At 42.5% G+C, this 27,996-nt stretch overlaps 1 pseudogene; it reads right to left on the reverse strand.

The window, feature by feature from the left end:
- LOC122143863 overlaps window positions 1–27,996 on the reverse strand; it is an 80,472-nt pseudogene that overhangs the window by 31,225 nt on the left and 21,251 nt on the right.

Genomic DNA, 27,996 nt, shown 5'->3' on the forward strand with positions numbered 1-27,996 from the left:
TCCTGCTGTCCTGAGGGAGGGCTTCCGAACTTGGAAATCTAGCCCAACCCAGAAAAAACCCCCCATCCCTAGTAGGGATGAAAAAAGTTTTTTAAGAGTGAGGAATCGGGGAGGAGGAGGGATGCCAGAAAAACTGTCGTCGGACCGGAGGTAACGTGGCATGTGGTGTGTATTATATATATAGAATATATATATATATATATATATATCTATATATATTATATATATATATATATATATATATATATATTGCTAGGCAAGATGATTAACTAAACAAGCTTTATTTGGCAGCATATTTGACCTGCTTCTAATGCAGAAGCACCGAACTTGGAAGCCCAACTCAGAGAACTCCCGAGAAAAGAAGCCAAAATAGGCATGAAGGGGGGGGGGGGAAAACAGCAGCCGAGCATAAATTTTGTTAGTAAACCCCCAAAAATATGAGTGCCGTGAAAAGAGACGGGTTAGAAGGATGACCGGGAGGCCCGGGGGCAGCCCTTGATGGGATCTGCCAGTTCACAAGCGACTAACAGGCAAGCCCTACGTGCTCTGAATGGAGGGCCACAAAGCAAGACATCGAGTGGGGGCTCCCGTGCATCCGACAGGAGCTGCGGCTCATTGTTCGGGCAGGGGAGAGTCCTCTTGAAGCTGAATAAGCAATGCGATTCGAAAAAAATGACAGATGAAGGCTTCCACTGCGGACCGAAGGGAGCGGTGGTCAATGGATTGGAAGCGAGAGCCACGACCACTGCCGCCGAATAAGACAATGTGACTGGATGCAATGGATGGAGTGCTCACACTGCGACCTGTGATAGAGAGCTGCAAGCTCACTTCATTGGAGTACGGAGAGGGACCTCCCCACCGAAAATTTTCCAGCGATGCGATTCAAAAATGCAGATGGACGGCTCACACTGCCACACAAGGGAGGCAGAGGCTCACTGTTTGGAAGGGGGAGCCCCATCCACTGCCGAATGAGCAACGCAATGTGATGGCAATGGACGGAGGGATCATAATGTTATGGTGAAGGAGCGCGCAGCTCACTCAACTGCCAAATAAGCAATGTGATTCGAAACGACAGACCAGAGGTTTTTTTTTTTTTTTTTTTAGCTGATCAGCGGTTAGATGCGGCTTCCTTTATGTGGAAATGATTAGACCTGGATATAACGCTTTTACAAAGGCGTACTGATGGGACCATGGACCAAAGGGCTTGTATCTGCTGTTGTGTGAGGCCCTTTTGAGTTGCTGTGACTGCTGCCCCCAATGCAAAGGGGAGTGTGTGGAAATTTTCTGCAGAAGCCTGAGCAAGGATTAGTTTTAGGTATTTTTGGGACCAAAAAAATGTGTAATGGGGTGGTTAGAGTCATCGAAAAATAGAGGGTCGAAAGGGGATTTAGATTGTGAGCTCCTCAATTGTAAGTAAGAAAAAAAAAGCCTGATATGGGTGAAATGGAGAAGGGAGGTTGAAATTGTAGATAAAGAGACCTTTTCTTTCTTTGTCAGTCTTACTTTGTTTAATAAAGTAAAAAATAGTTTCGTACATCACAGATATATCAGAGATGGTTGGATGGAGTTTAGGGGTTGAATCTGGAGGTTATTGTGAATTCTGAGCATCTCATTAAACAAAATAATAGGCAATATAAACATGGTGTCAAGTACGAGTCACGAGTGGTATGGAAGTAATCCGGTACACTGAAAGCGGAGGAGACTGTGGATTTGCATTTTGTAAGAATGTCCGAAGTAATAGGATGTCTGGACACCCTGGCTTGATGGTTGAGAATGCTGAATTTCTTTAATTAGGAGAGATGTTTGAGAATTATTTATTTTGGGGGGAGGGGGGGCCTGGGGAGAATTAATTAATTATTATTTGTTTTACACAAACTGTACAAATATACTGTATTTTTTGTACAGTTTGGCGTAAGAAGACTGCACAATTAAGGAAGAGCTGCTTGAGTTTGTGCAGCTGAAAGACAGAATCCATGGCATCGATCTGAAAGAAGCACTGATGACTGTTGTTTTGAAAGCAAATCGACAGTTATGAAAAAATAACCATAGCAATAAAAACACGGATGGAGCTCCAGCCATGTTGGGATCTGAGAATGTAAGCTGATGACTGTTTTCCAGAATTTTTTCGATGTTTCACTGTATTATAAAGTTGAACTTACACCACATCATGAAACCAGTGTGCTGGAAATTGACAATTTTATACTCACAAATGCTCTCAATCACAGACAGCACTGTGACGTGGATTTCAAGAGGTAATGTACTGTGTGTTTTTTTTTTTTTTTTTTTTTTTGGGTTTGAATGCAGTGAAATTGTTCCTCCTCAGAGAAACATAAGGACTATCCTGAGATTACATGATCCCCAGTGGATTTCAGAACTGCGAACTGGCTTTTTTGGTCAACATGCTGCATTTTCTGAATTGATTAAATGTGGATCTGCAAGGTAAGTTAAAGAATTTATTATACCAAAAGAGAAGCAAACTAGTGGTGAAGTGTTTCAATATCATTGTGGTTCTATTTCTGCTGTTTTTGCTAAGGACTAAGGTAATATGATGTTGGCAGGAAGTGCGGAAAAAAAAGAACAAGTTTCCTTCCTTTCTGTCAAGATACTGCCCACACTCCCATAGTGGCCGCGCACTGTATGCAGGTTTCCATAATGGTTACATAATTCGAGAATTGTTTCCATTTGAATTGGTTGATTTGAAAAAATAACTTTTACTCGATAGATATATTTTTAATGTCTGGCAAAGAATCGACACAGAGTTTTCGTTCAAAGTACAACAGACCGAGACGGCGAAAGCAATCAGTTTGCTTTCATTATTTGACAAAAGCGCAGTATTGTGAGTGAACACAATTATAGAACGTAGAGCATTTAACAGATTTGAAAAGCTGTATCTACTCTTAAAAAAACTGTATGAACAAAAATGAGGGATATATTTTAAGAGACCACTGTTGATGGCGCACCACGTGCGCCCTCTAGTGCTGTCCTACCAGTGAGCTTGCTGCTGTTCATAGCTTCACCACTCCTCAGTAGTAAACCGACACCTGAGAAACAGCGCACAATTGCTCGTTAAGCATGGTAGAGTGTGAGCAGCGATGTTAAAGCATAATAATACTTAACCTATTTCAGATGATAACACCGTATTTGAATGAAGCGTCGATTGCGAGGTGAGTTAAGCCCTTTTGGAGGTCCTGCTCGTCGATGTATCGTGTTATAGCATAAAACTATCCAGTAATGATCTGTCCAGTCTGGAACTGCATGATCTGCCTGGTCCAAAGTGTTTTTTTTTTCTGACTAAGCGAACCAATCCTCTTCTGTGTTGACTAAACGAATAGTCGAACTTAATTCGGGGACAGCGCACAGATTATTCCAAAAGATATTAAAAAGTTTAATCAGTCTACTTACTGGTTTTTGTCCTGAAACATTCGTAATCATTACTTTCTGCTCGGTGCACTGTGGCAAGTCGTTGTGCATTGATACTTGAGTGCGTATACGGCTAGGTATGCATTAAAGCCTCATAATGATTAATGGTTATTCATAAACGAAGTGTGATTAGTAGACTAATGCGTCAAATCATGACTAATAGTCGACCAGAAAAAATCTTAGCGGGAGGGCAAGCCCGTTTGAATAACAAGCCATTGGAAGTAATATGGTGCCTGAATTGACCGGCTTTGTTCACCAAGCTTTTTCGAGATTATGGAGAAATCGCCATACATAAGGTGAAATTTTGTGATCTGTGACATGTATAGCTGGCACTGAAAACCTGCAACGACCCCAATTTGCACACAACACTAAGCTGCTAGGACGTTTGGTGATTGCTACACCTTGAAGTATTGTGTTTAAAAACTAGCGTCGGTGTGCAGGGAGGGCCACATTCCGCAGCTCCTGTAGCCTTTTTCCTCTGCCACACACGGCTACACCCTCCACCCACCATCGGTGTAAAACAGGCCTCACAAAAAAGAAAGTCCGCCACACTATGCTTGCAGCTCAAATGACCCCCATCTTAAAGTTAGACAAATTAAGTCGGCTGTTACTATTGCTGATGCAGCCTAAGTCTCCAGTTTACACAAGTTACTGTCCTTCATCTCTGATATGTCGCTTCACGCTATCGTCAGAGGATCACCTTCAACTTGGACAGAGATGTATAAGGATTGAGTCATTATTTGTCAATATTACTTGCTCTCAATTTCATTAACGTATCAACTGCAGCAGTGAGCCCTCATACTTTTAGAGAATAGGTATCCGACAGGGTGAGGAACTTGACCGCACACATCAAACGCAGGAGTGCGTGAGCAGTATATCAGGTACTTCACTGAAAATCAGCGGTTGTGAACTGACTGGCGAGGATGGAGGATGAGGGCCACTCTTTCAGTTATACCTGTCAGCGGCCCATCACCACAGCAACCCACACACATGTGAGGACGATCTGAGGACTCATCAGGCATGGACCACCATAAGATAACAAAATACATTGAGGACCAAGTCAGTGTTTTCCTTGACCATGGTGCGGGTTGTCGGCTTCGCTCATTAGGCGGTATTACATCAGCGCGATCACCTGCGACTGAAACAATGGCCCCTTACGGAAAGGTTCCCCGGTTGGCACACCCAATGAGCTTGGATAACATAAGGCACTTTAGGCTCATCACACCCTCTCACATTACATCTGGGGTCACACATAATTCAGTGGCGGTATGAAACATGTTGGTGTACGAAACTATAGGATACAGGAGGCCCTTCTGTTTGGTGAAGACTTTTTTCCACAACACACTGGTGCTTCACTTAAACAACAGTTTACTGGTACGTTTGATGTTAAGAATGAAAAACTTTATCTTTTTCTCAAGTTCCTCAGGTCCATTGCCTTTTTGAAATCAATGTGTTCTTGCGAATCCACCATGGTCTCTCGTACCAGCACTTAGATAGAATTTTTCTGTATCTGTCCTCTTATTGCTCATGTGCCGTGAGATACACAAGTAAAAACCGCCGGGTTTTTAAGGTATTCCAGATACGAAGTTTGACAGTTGAACGAAATATTTAGCTGGTGCTCGTAACAGGCTCTGCTGAATGTTGAAAATGGAGGATCACTGGAGTTCATTGACGTTCTATAGGCCATTTGAATTAGATAAAATCCAACTAGGACCAAAAAAGATACGCACACGAACCCATCCCCATACGTTCGTTATGCATCAGAGAGCATACCGCACATCTCTGTCCTACGAAAGGAACTCGCAATAAATCCGAGTACAGCAAAAGTTCGTGAGGGGTTGCGTGAATTAATGTGAGGCTAGTTGTAGCTCACTGTGGCCCTACAGCCCAGTGGAATACTTGTCCTATAAAAAAGATGGATAATACAAGATGTATGTATCGATGATAGACATTTTAACTTTGAATTGACTATCTCAGAAATGCCCATGCACTTACATGTGTGGATGTGCCAGCGCCCACTTGTTGAGCACTCTAGAACTGTCAAGGTGGATACGTGCAGATTCAACATTGATGATTTCCTGAGCCATATGGCGAGAGAATACTTGCTTAATTACAAGGTGATTTCCACCTATTGTATTTAAGGTCATGCCAAGGGCCTCACTAAGCCTTTGGGGATTGTTGTACAGATCATAAACCCTGGTTAGGTGTAAAGAAAATGCAATATCGATCAAGATCCAACAGGACGTAGGGGCACACGTTGGGCATAATGGAGCTTGATGTGTACTACATTGGGTTGGATCAAAACACAGACATGGTGCAAGGCACACAAATGGCAAACTCACTAGTCCAGAAATGGCCCATGTCGTTCGCACACAGTGGATACTACTGACATCAGCCTCCACGTATAATCACCTCCACAATGTCAGGGGCAGAATCGCATGTCTAGGAAAATCTTGATTAAGGTCAGACGCCGCTTCTTACTGAGTTCAGTCTGTCATCGACCGTTTCATTCGGAGCTTTTCAAGTCACTATTGCACAGTGCCAAAAGGACCACTGTCACCCTGAGGACAAGTGAGGGAGTAGGTTGGAAGGATGGCAAGGGGCGACCTCCCAGCTTGATGATGTCCGTAAGAAAACTGGGGCAGAGATCTGGTTAGCAGAGCATGAGGTCGCATAGAGTGACTTATGCCCGCATACACGCTGATGGTCACCATCGTAACCGTTGTGCCTTGTAACGTCAATCATCCCAACGAAGTCACTAACTCTGTTCCAGATAAGTCCATTCCGCAAACGCAAAAGCTGTCCCCCAGGTGTTTACAGTTTTTAACATTGAACATACCAGGTTAAGGTCACCATATGGTTCAATACAAGTAAGACAATTGCAAGTAGCACGAGAGCATTCCCTACAGAGACGCCCCATACCTGGCTAAGAGACATGAAGGAGAAACTACATGCCCAAGACTCAGTGTTGTGTCCACATGACAAGCTCTAGATGCTAATGCCGAGTACCATCATAGTGTAGCCTCCCATGGCGAATTATTCATACCCGGTTGCCCTTTTGAAAAGGTGCCGGTGTTGACATTACCAAGGCTTCCTGTGTCACCATCAGGCAGCCATAACTACAATATTGTCCTTGTTCCCCAAGGATATTTTAAATCAATAGTATGTGAATTGGCTACCCTATGAGTACGACCAAAAAAGAACACTGTAAGGCGTTGCACAATGTATTTTTGAACGGAGTATGTCACAGCGTCATTGGGTGTTCCTGAAAGTGCCTCCATACCGATCAAAGGCTGTTTCAAGTAGGAGGTATGCTTTAATTAAGGAGTTTGTGATCCAAAGTTGGGTGTCACACAAAACTTGGAATTCCTTATGTCCATCCTTCATCATCTGTTTGGCCTATGTGGATGATAGCCTAGGATATATCAAAATAAACATGAGTGGCCAGCAGATCCTTTTCCCATTAGTCGCGCTCTCAGAATGACAGGTGAAACAATAGGATCATAGCATTTCTGAGGAGGCCGACAACCACACTGTCGCAGTTTAAATCTCTTTAACCTTGGCATAAATAAGAAATAACAAGCAATAGTCATCATTTGCCACCATAATATCATAAAACATTTTGAAGAAGGATTTTGAGTTAGGGCGTGAACTATACATGTAAAGGTCACACGGGGACCCGGAACACTGTACTATCTAGCACCGCACAAGTGGTTACATGCTAACATTGTGAAGAGCATTGGCATAACTATAGGACTAACATATTGATTCAGTCTTCTTTCGTTCTGTATATAAAAGGTGTAACAACCGTAACCAAGCAGATCTAGGTAACAGATCCCCCAGCCAATGACCTTGTTCAGCTATCGAACATACAACGACCACGATAACCAAGACACAGGGTCCTACCTGCTCAGAGCTATCTTGTGTGGCAAGCAGGAAGTCAACCCACTGGCCAGCTGAATGAGCCGATTTTCTCCATTTCTGTTACCCAATGGCAGTTTGGTTGCTTGCCCATGTCGCCTGTGGCTTGCTTAGTTTGGGGGCACAATTTTTATTTATTTATATTCTCTATTTATTAAGTTTGTGATCAATGATTAACATGTACATTCACAATACATGTACCAACAAAAACTATATATATATATTATATCGATATATATATATCATATTGTGTATTTTTTTTTAACCTCTCATACATCCTGTCATCTACCAGTTCCTTCTCCATTAAACACCCCAACATCACACAAACATATTATACATATAGCAAAGTTAACTTACACAATCTTATACGGTGATCGTTACAGACACAAACGTACATGCAAATAACCACAGACACTTATCCATATGAAAGACCCATAGTGATTCATTGCCAAAGTACTGAGAACTTTTACACGTTAATCTACCAGTATATAAAGAGAAAGAGCAGAAAAAAGTTGGAAACAACTAGTGTAGCGCATACAAAGAATCATAAATCATAAGTCAAAGCGGACAGAAAAAAAACATAATAAATAATAAATTATTGATTAAATAGATACACTTCACAGGAACTGTTTACAACATCATAATAACAATAATGAAGGGGTCAGGGACCGGGTGGGTGATTTCAACAGTTCAGACACGTTTAGTATAATTCTAAAGTATTCGTAGAAGCCGAGTTTCCACCCGCTGGAACTTTATGCGCAGGGCAACGTAGGGACCTTTGGGATAGGTACTCACACGGATGGATTTCCACTCCGCAGGATACCAGGGAACTAAATAAAGGTTCCATGTAAAAAATGATGCACTCAGAAAGTCCCGATGCTGGCAACGGTAGTACTTTTGCAAAGTTCCGGGAACTTTCGGAAGGGCGAGGTACTTGGGAACGCCTAAACATTGCGATTGGTTGAGTTCATGCAGCACTGTGGATTTCATACCTACCAAATTGTACTTCAGAGTTGCATTGTTCAAAATATATACGGTGTTATTAGTGTTCATGAAAATGCAATTTTAAAAGTATTTTACAGGCAAGTAATAGGTAAGTTGTTTAAAAAATCAAAATCTGTTGTTTATTTATAAAGACAACACTCGCGATTTTTACAAAGGTTGTTCACCAAGATTTGGGACTGCTCGCGGGTCAGCCAGCTCCAGTGCGATTGTAGGTGCGGGAGCTCAGTATTTGTGCTTCAATAGTCTTCAGACTAGAGCATCAAATTTGTACCCACAGCGGCCAGTGCCTTCTGATATGGCGCGCTGGCTTATATGTGCATCTTGCAGTTCGGTACCACATAACATATGTAATTCGATTTGACGTAAATCTAATCAGGTAATCTTTGGTCGTATTCAAAGTATGCTATGTTAAAAGTGAAAATAAAAAGGCTATAGGGTCTAAATTGAGATATAATATATGCACGTTCAGTGTAGATGTGCTGTCTCTATACACACTTTCACGACCGTAAGCAAGTTATGTAGTTCCGCTATTATATGTCAGAATGAAGAACGCGACAGGATGGGACAGTGGCAATTTGCATATCCTATTTCGGTTTGATTGTTAAAACAATACATTATAGGAAAAATTGCAGTAGCCAATGGCGAGCTGATGCTGATGTTAGTCAGAGTAGCGCTTGATTAGGAAGTACCACCGATTTGTGCCGGTAAGTGGTTCATACAACGGATCATCACACTCCGAGCCGGGTCAAAAGTGCACAATGACACAAGGAGGCAAAATCCACCCGACACTACAGAGGATTGCAAGTCCAAACTGAGAGTACTTTGTATTGCAGCATAACGTGGCGCAGACCGAATCATCAGGACTATTTGCCTAAACGTGGACCCGGTACGAGCTGTTACGACACCGCAGTGGATGATGCAGAAAGCAAAGGTGCGTGGGCTGGAAAAGGGAGGGGGGGGGGAGGGTGGTTCTCGTGCGTGACAAGGTTCACTGGTACAACTCATGTTCCGGGTAATTGCGGTGGAAACTGCGGCTAAATTTAGGAAAGGGAGGGGGACCATGTTTTAAAATCCAAGACTTTACACTTTGAAGCCTCTTCATTGTCTAATTTTATCTGGTTCAAGATTGGATGTAATTCATTTATTCTCATTAATCGACATTTACTGTATTTGGGAGCGGATCGGGCCTTTTCCACTGTGATAAGCATTCTACACCTAGCTATCAAAAGTGAAAGTAAAGGCAAATAACAGTTTCTATTATCATTCCAACGTTTCTTGACCTTAAGTCTTAGTTTTCCAAAGGATTAGCTAGTAAAGGGTTAGGATTAATATGAATTCCATATAAGAGTCATCATGAGTCTCAAAAACATTGTCTTTTCAGGAGATTCTTCCAATCAACGGGACAACACACCAGATAAATATGGAGCATAGCTAGTACAAGGTATGCAGAAGGGAGGAAATGCGAACGAGGCTATACATGCAGGCTGAATGTTACGTTGAAGTTCAAAAAGCGTCAATAGCTACACAAACGTTAGTATTGAGTTAGTAAAATAGAAGTCTATGAAGGGTATCTTGAATTGGACACCGACGCGTCCATACCTGAGCACAAGGAGAGGAAGAGTTCACCTTGCCAGGGATATCCAGCCCACCTCCCTTCTCTGGAACTTCTATGGACCCCAATTCACTCCTGCCAGGCCGCTCTAGTACCTGATCTAAATTTTGGGGTCTATAGAGATATAATAGAGTATATAGATGAAATAAGCCCCTTACTGTTTTGGTTCTTAGATCAAGTAACATTTCAATGGGTGAGGAAGGGGGTGGGGTGCCACTGGTTTGAAAATAACTAAAAACTTTCTTTATAAAACTGATTTTGAAAAACCTGTAAAAAAAAATAGGTTCTAAGCAAAGGCAAAACGACTTTCAAGTTCTTGAAAGGAGCAAAAGATATTAATACAGAATAAATCTTTCAGAAAACGTAATCCCGTTCACTTCCCAAGCACAGAATGCAGATTCCACATATGATGGAAGAAATAGACAGTTGGAAACTAAAGGACTCAGAATAGAGGCTGCCTGCAGGACCGGGAAATGTTTCCCAAATTGTGGACCAAAATTTTTATAGTGTGCAATACTACTGGAGTTTGTGTCGTCACATGATTTTGCCAAGTAACGAACCGTTGTTCCTGGATCTAACATCTTTGAGGGATCCTGGGATCAACAGTTATTGTCCAAAATATATAGATTTTAACCCAATCTCTACCCGTAAACCTAACTGCACGCTGTACCCAAGATTTTATTCCCTAACATCCGTGGGAAGATGCTAGCTGATATAGACAAGAGGTAGTAGAAGCACCTAAACCCGGATGTGGAAGCCTAAAACCCCACATATTTTCTGAATAAGGTTATATCTCAGTGCTGGTTCGGATAGTTGGATTGGAAGTGTTGGTGTTTTCAGGATCAACAAGGATGTTGCTCTCAGGGAAAGTTTGTTGTTTGGTGAAATCATTTAGGCTCACCTGGATTTTTGTTTTTAGATGGAAATATGTAATTGTTGTAAGTGCAGACTACGGATCTAAGATGGACAATTTATAACAATAATGTGTGTACCGTATTGACACTCCACAGTGGGAATATTATGTGGGTCTAGACTGTGACACCCACTATATACTTGAATATTACTTGCCCAGTAATAAAATAAAAAATTGGCAAATGCCATCCCGCAAAGATGTTTTGATCTTTGTAAAAGGACTTTCTTATTATAGGGGTATTATTTTCCCATAGTAAAGAAGAACTTGTTGTCTAATTCTAATAAAAAAATATATATATATATATATATATATATATATATATATATATATATAATATATATATTTTTTTTTGTTTTGATCTTTGTAAAAATGGGACCACTGTGAACTTAGCGTCGACATAGCTCGAGCGCGAACTCTGTTCGTGTCGCCTTCCCAGGCTAATAGTAGACCTGCTAATGAGAAGGATAACTCTAATGCTGCTTCAAAATTTATCTGTAGATCGACTCTTTACAAGCAGGGAAATTCATATTAATGAAGTATGTAATAGATTATGTGACTTGTACATCCGTAGGCGTGAGATACTATTACAACCAGTCTAATGAATATATGAGTAATATCCATGCATATAGGTGATTTTGACTGGGGAAGAATTCACTTTATGCATTTTATTTCCCTAAACTCTTATAAGAAGGCGGTAGTGTCGAGGGTACTGATAAATGAAGGTTATAAACGTGCAAAGCAAACGCCAGATGCATATAATGGCGGCTATAGAACTGGATCATGTTACCACAGTGATAGGTTAACGCTACCAGACTGGACGGCTGTGCAGTGAAGTGACTGATCAAGATTGCAACAAGGGGGAGACGGAGAGTTTTGCGTGTTAAAACAATCCTCTGCACAGGGACATATCTAGAGTAAATATTCATGCACAATAGCGGACACTGGAGAAGCATTTGACGACTAAGTGTAAGAAATGAAAGCTTCTGAAGAAGCAAATACTTATGAGTGTTAAAGAGTTATACTACTCTGTACCCTAGCAACTTTCAGTATCGGGAGAGAAGCTATAATGTCCTGATGGACTAGAGTGGGTGAAGATATTTCACGTTCTTATGGCATTTTACTTGTCCCAATATCTTCTTTTATGAGAATTTGCAAATCATATGGGTGGGGTATGATAAATCAGCGTTGAGATGAACGCTATAGCAAACGCGTCGCTCGCATATAACTGAGACGTCTTATGCCGTCATCCACCTGGAAGGAGTCAAGCAGTGCACGTACCTTAGGGAAGTTTTTTAGCGCAGACTGAGTGAGTGCGGCAGCCAAGGGTTGTCAATCAGACCCATTGCACACCAGACTAATCGAGGACGAGGGGCATTGACCTACCGCGACGGCGGCCAACGTTGGGTGGGCGGACTGCATTCAGGCGAAGATGGGACGCTGGTTTCCGGGGAGTGCGGGGATGTCAATCAAAAATTGCAAAAATAACAAAGGGTTCCCGTGGGGGAGGGGCAGTCAAACTTTAAACGGAAGGGGGGGGGGGGTCTGTATCTATGCACAAGCGGAAATTCTCAGAGGAATAATATTTCATCATGCACACAGAGGGCTAGATGGAGAATGCCAGTTAGACAACTAAATCTAAGGAAAGTAAATATGTCTGAAAAACCAAAATGCTTGAATGATAGTGTTAACAGAGAAAGAGTTTTAAAGAGTTATACACGCCAACTCTACCCTATCGAACGCCTTTTTCAGACTATCGAGCGAGAAAATTCAGAAATGTGCGCGGATACGCGAGTGAAGTGTTAGTGTACATTTTTTTTTTTTTTTTTTTTTTTTTTAGCATTATAAGGGAGGTGTTGTGTGTATAAATTATGAAGGAGGATTGCGTCCACGTATAATCCCCGCATGTGTGGATCAGTAGACATTATAGTTGGAAGTAATTTAGGGTTCTGTTTATACACATTGCAAGGACTGTAGCATAGATATTTGAAGGTTAATGCAGCAGTACTGTTTGAAGGAGTTGAGAAGTGGGGCGGCCTTGCGAAGGACTCACAAAGGATGTGTGGATCCTTTTTATCTTTTGCGGTATGGGAAGAGTTGAGATTTTGAAGATTGTTGTGAGTGGTTGGACAGTAAGGACGGGGGCCTGAGTATATGGTGGCAGACTTCTTAAGTATTAATATTATGGGAGGGAAGTCATGGCGTACCTGGAGATTTAGTAACTAGTGAATTTGCGCTGGGTTAATGGTGTCTGTTAGATTTCTTACCGTTGGGTATGTGGTTTGCCAAGGTTAGAATTTGTGTGGTGCGGTTAGAATTAATGATCAAACATGGTAAAAGTGTGGTTAAATGGTGCAGGCTTTTGTTGAGAAGTAAAAAAAAAGAGTCTAGAATTACTGAATCATTAGGATATTCTGAGGCATACAAAGCAGTAAAAAAAAAAAAAAATAGTAGTGGACAAAGCTGTTGTTAATATCTTGTAAGAAGGAATATAACAGAAAGTTTTCAAATTATTTGATTGGACGAGCCTGTAAAAGCTGTAAGCCATTTACCGGCTTCTTTGTCCCCAAAAATTCATAAAATGTATAATGAGTTTTTAACAACTGTTTCTAGTACATATGAGGTAGACCATAGATTTTATTCAGTTTGGAGGCACAGTATCTCTTTTTTAAAACAGATCAGGGTTTAGGAGATATTCCAGGCCCGCTGGTAATTGCCATCTGAAAGCTTTCCTTGAGCAGTATCTCCTTAGGATTAAGAACAAAAGTATATAATTTTTTCCTCGTAGTGAGTATAGGCTTTCATTTTCTCCCCTCGTGTATGGTAAAATCTTTGAAAGGTATGAGTTTGATTATTTATTTATAACTCTATTCCCTTTATTTGAGGAGTATTAGTAACAAGATTCTCCCTTTGCCAAAGCAGGAGGGTTCAGTCCTCCAGGGCCAACGGATGAATGGATGCTGGACATGGCAAAGTGAGTTGCCGGAAAAGAATAGGGGGGGCATGATTGGAGATTGCTTAACAATGCTGGTGGTATGTAATTTTGTAATAAAGGATCTATGACTCTATATCCTATCCGAACTAATTTATCCGGCCTAAGCGTGATTCCCCTGGGTTGAAAAAAGGTAAACCTTTCTTTAGAGGCGGGGAAAAGAAATCTCTCCAGGATTCTAACAGCCCATACTGCTCCACAAAGATCCTTTTCAGTAGTTCCGCTTACATATTATTAGCTGAGGTATGGGAATGGATTTGGTGTGTGTCCACGGGGAAGGGCTCCGAGCTCGGGAATGGCCCTGAACCTAGAGTACCTCCCAAAAAGCAAATGGACAAAGGACAGCCACCAGATTAAGAATGCCCCCCCAAAAATAGCATTGTAAGTACTGGCGGGGGCTAATTTTTATTTTCCTGAGAAGTCAGCTGGTTGGCAGGCCGGAAGATCCTACGTACTCCCGGTGAGAGCGACTTAAGTGTTGGAAGATTAGGCCCTAGCGGCTGCTGGACCGGACTGCATGGGTTTTGGGGCGCCGTCTGTCCTAGGCTGGCAAGCCCATGCATTTAGTGGGGCAAAGGGCAATGGCTGAAGAGAGGTGCGCCATGAAGCCTCTTACTGGAGATTAACGCCTCAGGACAACGACGTCTGGGTCCTCTCATTTTTGCAGATACAAAGCTTTGGGCTGACTGACAAGGATGCTCTAGCAACATCCGACGGAGATCAATCCTCACGGCATCGGATGGATGAGACTCGCTTGCAGGCACAAAGATAAAACCCCCTGTGAGAACCTTTCGGCAGATGTCTGAAGGGAGCGCACACATCATAGCAGGTAAGGCCTCGCCGACGGGGAGGAAGTGCAAATGAAAACCCGACTGGTGAGGGGCTCTCGCGGCATCCGATGGGGTTCATACTGAACGATTCGAAACGTGTAAGCCCTCGCCAGCGCGTGGTTAAAAGATGTGAAGGATATCGGAGAGGTGTATTAGGCCGGGTTTGGCGAGAGGGTCGAGGACTCAGTGTCGGAAGTTTTAAGCCCTTCAACCTACCATCAAATGGAAAAGGTAGGTTGTGTGTGCCTGGGAGACTCCTTACCGACGTCCTAAGGGAGCACACGCATCTAACGGTTAAGGTCCTCACCAAACGTAGAATGGAAAGGTAAATCGGTTGCTTGGCCAGCGAGGCTCTCGCCAGCGTCCGAATGTAACACACACAGCGAACGGGTAAGATCGCTGACCATAGAAATGGAAAAGGTCAGGATGTCTAACCGGGAGGCTGTTGCCGAAGTCCGAAGGGAGCACACGCATCGAACGGGGTAAGTCCTCTCCGGGATGTAAGACGGAAAGAGGTACAATCAACTGTATCGGCCTGGTACGCCCCGGAGAGGCTAAAGGTCAGCTAGAATGGAAAAAGTGTAAGTTTTGTTTGTGCTGTGAGACTTTCTCGTCGAGCGTCTTATGGGAGTTCGCGACTCACATCATAGGACGGTTAGAGCCTCGAAGACCATAGGATGTAAAAGGTGGACTGTGTGTCCGTGCCGGTAGGCTTTTGGCCGTGTGCCCTATGGTGGGGGCTTGATACTCGCGTCATCGGTGGGTTGTGCATTTTGGGTAGATCGGTTTGGCTCCCGAAAAACATTGAAATGTACCGGTTGTCGGCCATGAGGCCCTCTCGCCAGCATCCCATGGGAGACCCACGGATCGCAGGTGTAAAGCATCACTGGCCGAAGGATGGAAAAGGGTAAGGTTGTCTAGCCAAGATGGACTTGCCCGACGGCCGACTAGGCCCTCAAGTCTCCCGCCCTCAACGGGTATTCCTCATCTGGCGGAATGACGGGAAAAGGTTGTCTAGCCATTAGGCTCTCACCTACATCCGATGGGATCTCCCAACTCCATGCATCGGAATGGGTCAGCCTCACTGGCCGAAAGATGGAAAAGGTAAGGTTGGCTAACCAGGAGGCGCTCACCAACATCCTATGGGCAGCTCACCCACTCCAGTGCATCGAATTTGGGAGACCTCTCCGGGGCTAAAGAGGCGGAACTCGCAATGTAGAGTAGACGTGCGGGCTCTCACCTACAATCGATGGGAGCCCAAGCTCCTGGCATCGAAGAGGTTAAGCCTCCACGGACGCACGAAATAGAAAAGGTAAGGTTATCTAGCCGTGAGGCTTTTGGCGGCATCTAGTAGGAGTTTAATACTTGGCTACACCCAGAGGTAAGTCTCTCCGACCATGAGCAGTGTAAAGTTTTAGGTTGTTTTATTTGTGAAGTGCTCTCGCCGGTGTTCGGCCAGGACTTAATGCTTCCCGGTATCGGCTGGGTACGTTCGCCGATCGTAGAATGGAAACGGAGGCTCTCGCTGGCCTCCCATGGAGGGCTCGATATTTTAATATCTTGTATAGGTCAGCTTGGCGACCATAGTTACGGAAAAGTAGGTTGTCTATCCTGGAGGCTCTCGCCGACATCCGATGGACACACACTGCCATCGAAGGGTAATCCTCGCTGGCCGTAACAATGGAAAAGGTAAAGTTGTGTGGCCGGGAGGCTCTCGCCGTCAGTCCGGTTGGAGCTCAATGCTCGTCTGCACAGAGGGTAAGCCAACGCCGTTAGTTGAAAGAAAACATTCCCTCAACCTTGAAACTATTGCAGGCATCTGACGGGAGTTATTAGATACTTGCGGCATCCATAGATGGGTAAACCTCGCCAGAAAAAAAATAGTTGGACGGAAAATGGCAAGGTTTGCTTGACCAGGAGCTCTTGTGGCATCTGATGATGAATTCCAATGACTTGCTGCAATCAGATGGGTGAGCCGTTGCCGGTATTTGAAAGAGAAACATTTGTTTTTGTTGGGAAACACTCTTGGCAGCACCTGACGCGGGAAGTTTCACAGTCTCAGAGCAATTTGGGCATCATGTCTAAAGGGTGGATAGCTAATGAGGATTACTTTTCTTGCGTTAATTTTATGGTTTTTAGGCGAAATCTGAAAAATGCTTCCGATATAACGACGTTCAAGAAAATATCTTGGTGCGGCGTTGCCTTATAAAGAGTTAAGCGGTTACGAGTAGTAAAAGTAGACTTTCCTGTGTTCAGTTTTACCCCAAATAATGCCACTGAATCTGCATGCATGGGCATAGCCTTGAAAGAAGCTGAGGTGATGTCGACTTTTTGCCAACCAGTGCTAAGACCCCATTTATTTTATTTAGTTGATTTATTATATTGGTTGAAAGATCATTGGTTCTATGGTTGAGAGAGGGATTCATTAAGAGGCAATCGAGGTGATTATGCTTGGAAGTGGTGAATTTATATGGAGCTGGCGGAATCGATTGGGATGTTTTCTTGTCGCCAGAATTTCTCAGAGTAAGCCACTTCAATGGGCTAATGCAAAACTGAGAATGCGGGGCTTCGAAAGGGCTTTCATGAAGCCCCCCCCCCCCCAAAGAAGCCGCCCCCCCCCTTTCTTATTACTTTGGGCCGCCTATGGGGCAAGCTGAACAGATTATTTTCATTGGAATAGCTCGGTAGTGAAAAAATTGGCAACATTTTGATGTCCACGTTCGAGGATTTTATGATTGGCTGTAGTCATTTCTGCTCGTAAAGAATTTATCAATATTAAGATGTGCGTGTACAACAATTTGGTGGAAAACATTGGTCCCTTTGAAGGCTTTTGATATAATGTGAAATGTTACATTATAGTGTTTATATAATTAAGATAAGTTGTTCAATAGACTCATGTATCAGTAATTGCTTTTCATACTTCATTTAACAAAGTCACCACAGCCCTCCTTACTATTATATTGTGTAAATTTTTTAGGTAATTTAAAACGGCTATTGTTTTTAGTTTTTTTTTTTACACATCAAAATAAATTAAATTTTCCGCGACTAATCGACAGAATAATCCACAGAAAACTCTGTTACCCAATTAATTGTTAGTAATGACCTTAGATGAAGGCTCTAATTCCACACTTTGCCAGGATTTGGGCCCAGATGTTGTTGAACCATTGAGGTGGCTCTCGAAGGCAACAGCATTTTGGTGGAACGGCAGTGGATGTTGGCTATAAAAGAGAGATAGTTGAGATTTTAAATGAAGTAGAGAGCTGAGAGTGGAGCAGGAGCGGGGGCCACGCTTTTTTTTTTTTTGCTTTTTTTTTTTTTTTTTTTTTTTTTTTTTTTTTTTTTTTTTTTTTTTGGTTTTTTTTTTTTTTTTTTGTTGTTTTTTTTTTTTTTATTTTTTTTTTTTTGCTTCGCAGCGGCCACGGGAAAGGGTGGTTTTCTCTGACGTTTTGAACGGGAATTGCTAAAATGCCCGGGTAGCCTGCAGTGTTCCCACTTATGAGCCATTTTGTTTGTTTTAGATTTTAAATTTCTTAAACTAAACCTATCAACTTTGGTTTCCCTCACGCACAAACTACTGCATAATTGCTGTGGCTAGTAGAGAAAGACAGACCAAGGCTCCTGGCGGAGCGGGACGACACTGCAGTGGCAGTGGAAAACAATAGGGAAAAAAACTCCTGTGGGAGCGAGACCAATGCAGTCGTTTTTTTGTTTTTTTTTTGCCAACTTTAATGGTATATTAGGTTTAAAAAGTACATGCATTTCCTCTAATCACGCGAAGGAGAAAGTAATATGACAAACTAGCCGATGTGCACCTTGGCTATAGATTTGGAGAGAGGGTGCCTAGTACAAAATGAGCTCACGTCACATGTGAATTAGGTTGCAATTAGGTTGATGTTTTTTCTTTGTGGTACAACCTTATGTGCCTATAATCGATAGTCATTTAGGTAAGATAGTATTGAATAATTTTGCTCGCAATCATCTCTTTTCCATCCGTTTATCTGAGTGAAGTGTTACTTTAAAAATACAGGAAAATACTCATGAAATTAAGAAAATCATAGAATTTAATGTATTCGACGCCGTTTGCGACGTGGCTAAAAAAATAATACACATAATATCAAGATCCTTGGTGTCACGACGTCGTTTAACAACTTTCAGCCACCAACGACACCTTCTTTAGGCGACTTTTACCTAAAACTTTGTATTTACAACACCGGCCTGTGCCGCTCTGACCTCACAGCGCAAGAGCTTGAGGCCTGGCTGCATGATGAACGCTGCGGCCGGAAGAGCCACGGTAAAAGTGTTGAGCCGAAGCGGGGACTGCCAGTGAGGCTTGCTGCGGTAGATATCGTGGGTGCTGCCCAGGCTCATTGGAATCCTGCCGCTGCGAGCCCCGCGCTTAGGAGACAGCCGGGTTTGGTGTGCCGCGGGGCAACTGGAGGTGTCGAGCGAGGCAAGTTCGAGGCCTTTGCGAGTTTTGCTCGATATATTGGGCCGCCCTGTTGTTGTTGATTAGGAGTGAGGTTTGGCAGATTGCATGGGAGACTAATAACTTAGATCGTACAGATCCACTTTGTTTACCTTTCACGAGTACGGAGAGTCGGAATTAATCGTCGTTTGCCTCAGGATTAATGCGGTCAACTCCCGATTGGAGAACTGTAGGCACGCCGAAAGATAAAGGATGCCGGGGAAAAAATTGGAAGTGACGGCGGTAGAGGGTGAAGTTAAGCCTCTGTGTCGTGGGGGAGCGTGTGGCTGGTGTGAGTAGAGTGGCGGCCACAATGGTAGCACGGAGCTCGGCGGCAGTGTCTGGCGGAGGAGAAGCGATCCTGGGCCCGGCAGATTGGCCGGAGAACTGAAAATGCCCAATAATAGACCTAGACTTTTTAAAATGGGAGGACTGCTAAGTCTGCCATAATGATGTGGCAAAAGGTGCAAGCCGAATGCTGATAAACCATCAATGGATAGAGGTAAGAGTCAGCGATAATTTTATACTGTGGTATTGATTACTTGATTGTTCGTTCCACCGGTGTTGGTTTAGGCTAAATTATCGGAGCGCGCTCCTCCCGACGTGACCGTTGTTATAAAACATAATTTAATGTTCTTAGAGCAGCCTTAGAGGTGCTGTACGATTTTAGTTGAGGATTGTCTTAAAACTGATGTATTTCAAAACAACAATATCCTTCCTAATGAGAATGGGGACACAATTTTCTGACAAAACTATGTATAATGACTTGATTGCAACAGCCACATTATTGGAAGAGAACTGAACTGAAGCTGGAAACAATGACAGTCAATGAATCAACAATAACATAACTGACTTTAACTAAAAAAAAAATAACAATTCTATAGTTCTCTTTAAACATGCATTATCAACAGCACCTTTTTCTGTTTACACTGTAAATCTGCTTTAACAGAAACCTGCATTGTAAGTTAAAACGCTATATAAATAAGGTGATTTGAGTTGTAGTTGACTTGACATCAAGTTCTGAAGTTTATTTAATTTGCTATAATGAATTCAAGATTTCCCAGAGCCTGGAAACCTTCATCACCTTAATGCTGCCAGCATTGAAAAAGAATATGTTTGTTTTATGTTTTGCGACAACAGTAGAATAGTTGTGTAAGTAAGTAAGTAAATAAATAAGTAAATAATTTCATTTAAAAAAGTTGCATGAAATAATAATAATTACAGGTCTATCTTGGCTACTAGCAGACATGCAGTATCCCGCAGAGGCAAACTTCAGGAATACTCAGACAAAGAGTGTTGGAGTGACGTCTGCTCATAGTGATGAACGAGGGGAAACTATGTTATTTTTCTTTTAATTTATGAGATGTCATCTATTAAAACAAATTCTGACCTTGTTTTAGCATCCCAAATGCTTAATCATTTGGCTACTGCAATCCTAACACTTTGATGGCAAGTGTGCAAATATCCTTAGCTTAATCTTATCTTCTTACTTTGAAGTACATTGGCTCCACTTTGTATTTGAGTGCATGTGCTTTTCCCACTAGGAACCCCAGAACAGATGAAACTTTCTCTGGGTCAATGAAGGTTCCATCCACACAACTGTGTTTGGATGGCGTTCATTGACACGGCGGGCATCGTTTTCCCTCAACTGAGAGCTCTTCTCCATCTCCTCTGGATCTTCCATGTCCTGGAACTGACTGAAGTACTCCTGCTTTGCCGAGGGAAGTTCACAAAGAATCTGAGGAACACAGAAGAAACGAAATATCAGCTAATATTGCTCACGAGAGGTTTAGTGACATTTTCAGTGGAAAGATTTCAGAGAGTCTTCTTATCCGGCAGTATGTAGAAACTGTGGTTTACATAACTTTCATCAAATACACAAATGGCATTATAATTGGCTTTAAAATTGCCTTGCAAAGTGCACGCGTGTTTACTGAGACACTATCCTTAGCTTTCCTAAATCTCTCCCTGATTCGATGAAGCCACACCCAAAAACACAGCATCCTGCTCTGATCAAATCAGCATCCAGAAATCAGCACAACAAGCCTACTCTCCCTACACTCACATGAGGGTGACTGTTTGGCACAGTTCACCGGGACCTCTGTGCGGCGCAAACAGATGCACAAACTATTTCAGCAGCACTTCAATGTGGTGTTGTCACCCACACACACGCACACACACACACACCCACTCATGCACTCACACACTCACATACACACACACACACACATCAATACACCTACAAACTAAGTTAGTTTGTGTGAATGGTACAATATTAGTATCGTTATTCCCAGAAATTACTACACAGTGTTTCCTTGTGTCAGGCTCTCTAACTGGAAATCCTTAAGTGGTACAAGTACCATGACATGATCTACATCGATGCATTATTTTAAAATTTGTTACAAAGGTATAGAAGATTCTCTACGGCATTGCAGAGAACTGAGGCAATCTGTTAAACTCAGTTCGAGGAATACAGCCCTTCCCATATGATTGACCTCACTGCGCATTTAGACTCCCTCCAGGCCTGGTTCACACAACCTATATCCCCACTCACCTCATTCATCCAACACGCTGAAACGAAGAATCAAAAAAAGAGCACAACTGGTTTCACTTCACTATCACCAGGTGATGAACCCAACATTCCGCTGCATGGTCCCTGATGAGGAACAGTGTGAATCTTGCATTAGACATTTTTAAGGGGAGGGAGAATAAGGATATTTGCAAATGCTCAATGACAACCGTGCTATGTACTCTGTCTGCAGATGTTACAGCATGAAAGGGAGGCTTAGGACGGGAGCTTTCTCAGCTAAAAAAACAAATGAAGCAGCTACAAATTTAGTTTGAGCGCAACATCCACCACGACTCCAGCTGCGAGCACAATCCTGATATAAATGAGCTTCAGGCCTATTCCAGTTCCAATATCTCAGGTTCCCATGGAAGCAACAGACTGATGACAACTAATTAACTTCTCTGCACCACCCACCCCCAGTAGGTCCTGTCCTGTCAGTATTGTTGTGGAACACAGTTTCTACTTCTACTTTATGGGCCACAATGATCTCATAGATCAGAGGTGCCCTAACAGAGTCTGTATAACTCGTTGTTTGGGTCCCCTATGACTCTGCCAGGCACTACCAAACACCACGTCAGTCAGAATCAGAATTAAAATCAAAAAGAACATTATCTCCGCCAAGTGTGCTTACACACACAAGGAATTTGTCTTGGTGACAAAAGCTGCCAGTACACAGGTTGACTAGTAAAAGACACAGATAACAAAATAAAAAGAAGTGATAGAAATTAAATATGTCATATGTTTAGAATAGGGGCACACATATTCACTATTTTCCTACTAACGAGTTTTCCCCTGAAAAAAAAACAATCCTAATTTGCTAATATTTAGTGATACAGTTGTTAAGTTTTAGATATGGGGTAGATTAAAGGGTCCTAAGATGCGACTTTCAAGTTTTGCCTTTCTCTTTAGAGTATTACAAGCAATTGGTGCATAAAGAAGATCTGTAAAGTTGCAAAGACCTGAAAGTCTCAAACCGAAAGATGGCTATTGTGTGATATAAGTTAAGACTCGTCCAACGCCCTCCTAAAACTCCTCATGTTAAACCTGGGGCGTGTCACGATGTGGGGCAGATTGGTGCCATACTGGGCGGCGCCAAATATTCACGCAAACGAAAGAATGGCGTAACCTTGAACCTTTTGATTCTTGCTGTGGCCGCTGGTCGTGGCCATTGTCGGTAGGAGTGGAACGCTGTTTAGTCATTGTGAAAGCGAAAAGCACTTTGCGGCCCCCGGTTTGGCCTTCCAAAAGACGACACAACTAGAAATCAGTGATTAAAGTTTGTATTTACCACACTGTTTCCAGAACATGTTTAACCCAATATTCAGATGTGTGGGGCAGCCATTTTATTGCGAGAACTGTTTCCTGATCCTTAAGAAAAACAATGCTGGCTGTTCTGACTCCAGTCTGTAAGTACATCTTATACATGTAAGGATTTTGCCACTGATGATTCCAAACGCGAGTATTTGAGCTGTCTGTAGAGCAGCGGTTTCTCAATCCCAGTCCTCCAGCCCCCTTGCTCTTTTGCACATTTTGTATGTTTCTCTTTCCGCTTCAGACGTTTGTTCTAGTCGGACGTAAGTGCCCTGCGAAGTGGACATCACGGGATATCCGCCATGATTCCGTTCGAAACGAACGTATATGTTCAATTCAAACGTGCCATTTGAGTGTGCGAGATGTGAATTTAAAATTGAATTTAGTTACAGAGGTCATATGATGTCACACTTGTCCGTGTGTGAAGACATTGCGCCAGCGCAAATCTGTGAATGAATGTTCCGAAGAGAGGTACACTTCATCAGTGATTTGGGGGTCACGAAAAAAAGGACTGGAATTGAGAACCCCTGCTGAAGCGAGTAGAGCTTGTTGTTTGTTGTTTCTCCCGATCAAAAATGCAGACATGGTTTTATGTTTATCGCAGCGCGCTGCAATGCACGTAAAAGACAAAAAAAAAACAAGTATAAGTCATTATAATCCGGAATTATGTCCCCCACTGATGCACAAACACCTCGTTTGTACTGGGTTTTTATTGTTATTTGTCTTGTCCCCGGTGTTCTGACCGGGAACGTATCACAGTCATGACACGGGACATAACATTTCTGCCACACCACTTGAGGCATTCCTTCGGTACCCACTCACAACAACGCCTGGATAGCTGGTCAATCACGAGCACACTTCGCTTTTCAGGACCGATGTGCTTTGTAAAAAACAACGCATTTTAGAAAGGCAGAGACCCATAGAGAACAACAAAAAAAGTACAGTATGTGGAAAATAATGTGGTTTTTTTGACACCTTAAACCACATAAACACATTTCATTACACCAAATACACAAACTAATGTTATTTTTTTAGCACCATCATATGACCCCTTTAAGGTATCTAAATACAGTCATTCAGAATAATGCATTATATGTGCTTTATAAGTAGTAATTACCCAGGCATATTCCTAGTACTGATCATGTTAATAAAGCAACTAATTATAGTGATAGACTTGATCCTTAAATAAATGGTCCGTAAAAAAAACAATACACAGACAAATATACAGTTGACAGTAAATAGTTTTTTTGTACGATGTCTATATACAAATTAGCGCAAGGCAATGTGGATATGTAGGATATTAGTTCCTGTGGCAGGGTTGACCTTCCTCACTCTGGCGATAAAGGAAGTACAAACCTCTGCTGCTCCCTTTTTCACAATGAAGTCAATGTGATTTGTCCCACTTCAGGTCCCTGCATAGATGGTGGTGCCCAAGGAATCTGAAAAAAATGACTCCCACTGTTTTTTACAGTGTTGTGAGTGGGGGGAGTGCAGGGCGGTTTGTCCTGAAGTCCACAATCATCTCCACTGTTTTGAGTGTTGTGTTGCAGCTCCAGATTAAGTCAGTTGTGTCCAAAGCAATCTGTTAACAGCATTAAATATGAACAATAGTATGCAATAAATGCAAAGGACAGTTCCTCATTGATTCAGTGATGTCACTCATCCAGCACTTCAGTTTCAATTTAAATAGTATCGTGTTGCAATCAAGTTGACGATATTTCGCTGGAAATTAAGTGTCCCCCACTAAGCAAGCCAGATGGCACTACAGCAGCAAGCAACCAGAACTCCATCGGTTGACAGAATGGAGAAAAAACCTTGGGAGACACCAGGCTCAGTCCTGGGGGCCAGTTCTCCTCTGGCCACCCGACAACCCGCAGTTCAATTCCAGGCTGCAGAAAGGTCAGATTATGCAAAAGAATGATCTGGTTCCTGTGTTCATGTCCCGGTGGCTGTCTAGGAGACAAGGTCTTTACTATGGATCTGTCTCTGGGGCTCATCTAGTTGTTCTGGTCCCTCCACTGACATTCAGGGCTGTAGAGGTCATCTCTAGGTGCTGATCGTATGCTATCTGGGCTGGAAATGTACTGTTGGATCAGCATGGGCTACTGCAGTGACCATCTGATCTGGATACTCGACTGGATCCCGGTGGCTACAGTGACCTCTTGGACACGCGAGTCGGGACCCTCGGAGTTAAGACTGCACCAGACAGTCCAGCTGGCAACCAAAACACTCATCACCATCCTCAAGCGTGTGTTACACGCACTGTGGCAGGGACCGCTACGTTGATGCGGCCAGACTATTTTCTTTTATTATTTGAAATTTACTTCAGCATGAACAAAAATGACCCTCATTGCGCCCATAAGAAACTTTAAATGAGGATTTGGTTGCAGAGCACATGCTGACAAAATTACTGGCTTGTATTGTAGAATGCACTCTCAGCTCACCGCTGAGACAGATAAATAGCGCAATCGTTACAATGATTGAAAATCTTTCACAATCGTTACGTACACAACCGGCAAAGTGCATTCAAAAGCAATTTTAAGCCTACTTTGCCTTTATGTGCTGCACTTATTGTTTGCGCATCTGTATAGGACGAGAAAGAAAGGAACTATCAGTGTTATTGTTTATCTTCATTAGGGCTGTCAAATGATTAATCATGATTAGATCCCATCCAAACATAAATAAAGTTTTGTTTACAGTAATATATGGTGCATACTGTGTATATTTACTTTGATGGTACTGTATATCTTACAACACACCATGCATGTGATATATTTAAGAAGAATATGTTCTGTTTATATATTTAAATAGATTTATATATAATATAAAATATAAGAAATATAAATATATAAATGTATATAGCATGGAATAATCTTTTATTTCTCTAATATATAATCGTATTCGTGTGTGTATTTATATATACATATTATAAATATATACCCTGTATACACATACATATATTAATGTAAACAAAACTTTTATTTTGGCTGTGATTAATCGTGATTAATCATTTTGACAGCCCTATTATTTAATTGTTATTTTATACAGTTTTTTCTATTTCCATGTTCAATTTGTGAAAAGGATTCAGTTAAGAGCGTCAAGGCGTTGTAGCTTTTTATAAGGCGGGGGGGGGGGGGGGGGGGGCATGCTACTGAAAGTTTAAATTCCAGATACTTACTGAGCATCTGAAATTAGAGGATGCATTACTTACAGCAATATACATACTCACCATTTGCAACACACCCTCTTCACAAGGAAAATGGTGGCTGCATTAGATCAGAAATATGGCCAGCCTCACTAGCTCGCTCTACAACTCATCTCAGAACAAATTAACTTTTGTAACTTTTAAGTTACAGTATGGATCTCCTTTCTCTCAGATGCTAGGGAAACATGACCTGAGATCAGAGTTTTGGAGTTTACACATCTAGGTAGTGTGCCCATCCAAGGTTTCAGTAGGACATTTCAAGGTTTGCAAGCAGTCAATGTAGAGGGGGCCAGGGCCAACAAATGACGTCCATCCACTAAGACAATAGCAGGTGTTTGGTGCTGTGGAAGATTCAGATGTCAACACGAGTGCAACCTAAAAATCGACGCTGCAGACAGTGCCGCAACCGACTACTCATAGCTCGAGGACAACATCAGTCTTCAGGAGTCCAGACTAGTCCAAAAGTCTGTCTCCAGATAAAGCTTCCATGAAAACACCTCCTTTCTGCTCATCACCACATGAATGTGATCTCTCCTGGAAACAAAACAGTATTGGCTGAGTTTATGGTATTGCGCAATATGCACTCCTCATTTTTGTGTCAAGAACATATACAGAACTCAGAGCACCTAAAGAGGCAGTCCCTTATTGCACGCTGACAGCCACTAAAAAAAGACAGACTGGCCAAAAACCCCCAATAAGCAGAAGCATATACTGCTGAGATTTCAAAACTGAAATGAGCAGGACAGTGTTAGGAAACTGCAACAGAATGTTGAGACAGATTTTTCCTACTCCTGGTGCATCCCACATTACATGGTGCAGCACAATGGGAAAACACTCTGGGGAACCTCAAAATCTGAATGTAGCTTCTTCCCCCTGGACCAGTGTTGGGGCCATACATCTCTATCTCTACAGCTGCTGTCAGAAGTGACATCACGGAAATGTTCTACCAAGTAAGATTGCTCCCAGAAACAGACTGTTATGGACATCTCTAAACTTACAAGAAACACCTAGTGATTCTCCCTTTTGGCATCAACCTAATGTTCTGTGTCATTTTTGCACTACAGAAACACATCCTGATAATAACTGGCCTGGGGATGGTATTCGCCATTCTGTCCTGAAATTGTTTTATGTGGATATAGTATTATTCCTACAAACCTTCACTTCAACAGAAGAAGCAAAAACGGTTGTGGACCAGCTGTCTGGAACCTACCAAGGGAGTGTCCAGCACTCAGTCATCTGTCCCAAAAGGTCAATGTGAAATAAGACAGTGCGAGAACTCTAAAATTCAAAAACGGTACAATACACATATACGAATCCTCTCATGTTGGGCACTATTTCTGGAATCATCACCCGTACCAACACCTATCTCCCTAATACCATGCAGCGGAAAATGACTGAAGTTACTATGTGTATCATACACATAATTCAGAAACCTCTCGTTTGTCCACAAGGGGGGGACTAATTGAGGACTCAAGATAGCGCAGGCACGTCAAAGCAAATTTATTTAGAAAAATAGTTTATTAGAAAATGTAATGTTAGGCAGTCTAACTCTGGCTCGGTGCAGAGCTGGATTAGAATTCAAGTGAAAAAAAGGAATGTCTGGTATCCCTTGTTGCCTTGCTCAGTGCACACCAGACAGTTCAGGCAAGTGGGCAGGGGAAGAGAGGCGAGGTGCTGTCCTCAGCCGGCCAGACTCGATTCTGTTCATAGTGAACAGGACCAACACACACGGACCACAGGATGACTGGGCAGGTGA

This window comes from Cyprinus carpio, unplaced genomic scaffold (assembly GCF_018340385.1).
Source record: "Cyprinus carpio isolate SPL01 unplaced genomic scaffold, ASM1834038v1 S000006521, whole genome shotgun sequence".
NCBI classification, from domain to species: domain Eukaryota; kingdom Metazoa; phylum Chordata; class Actinopteri; order Cypriniformes; family Cyprinidae; genus Cyprinus; species Cyprinus carpio.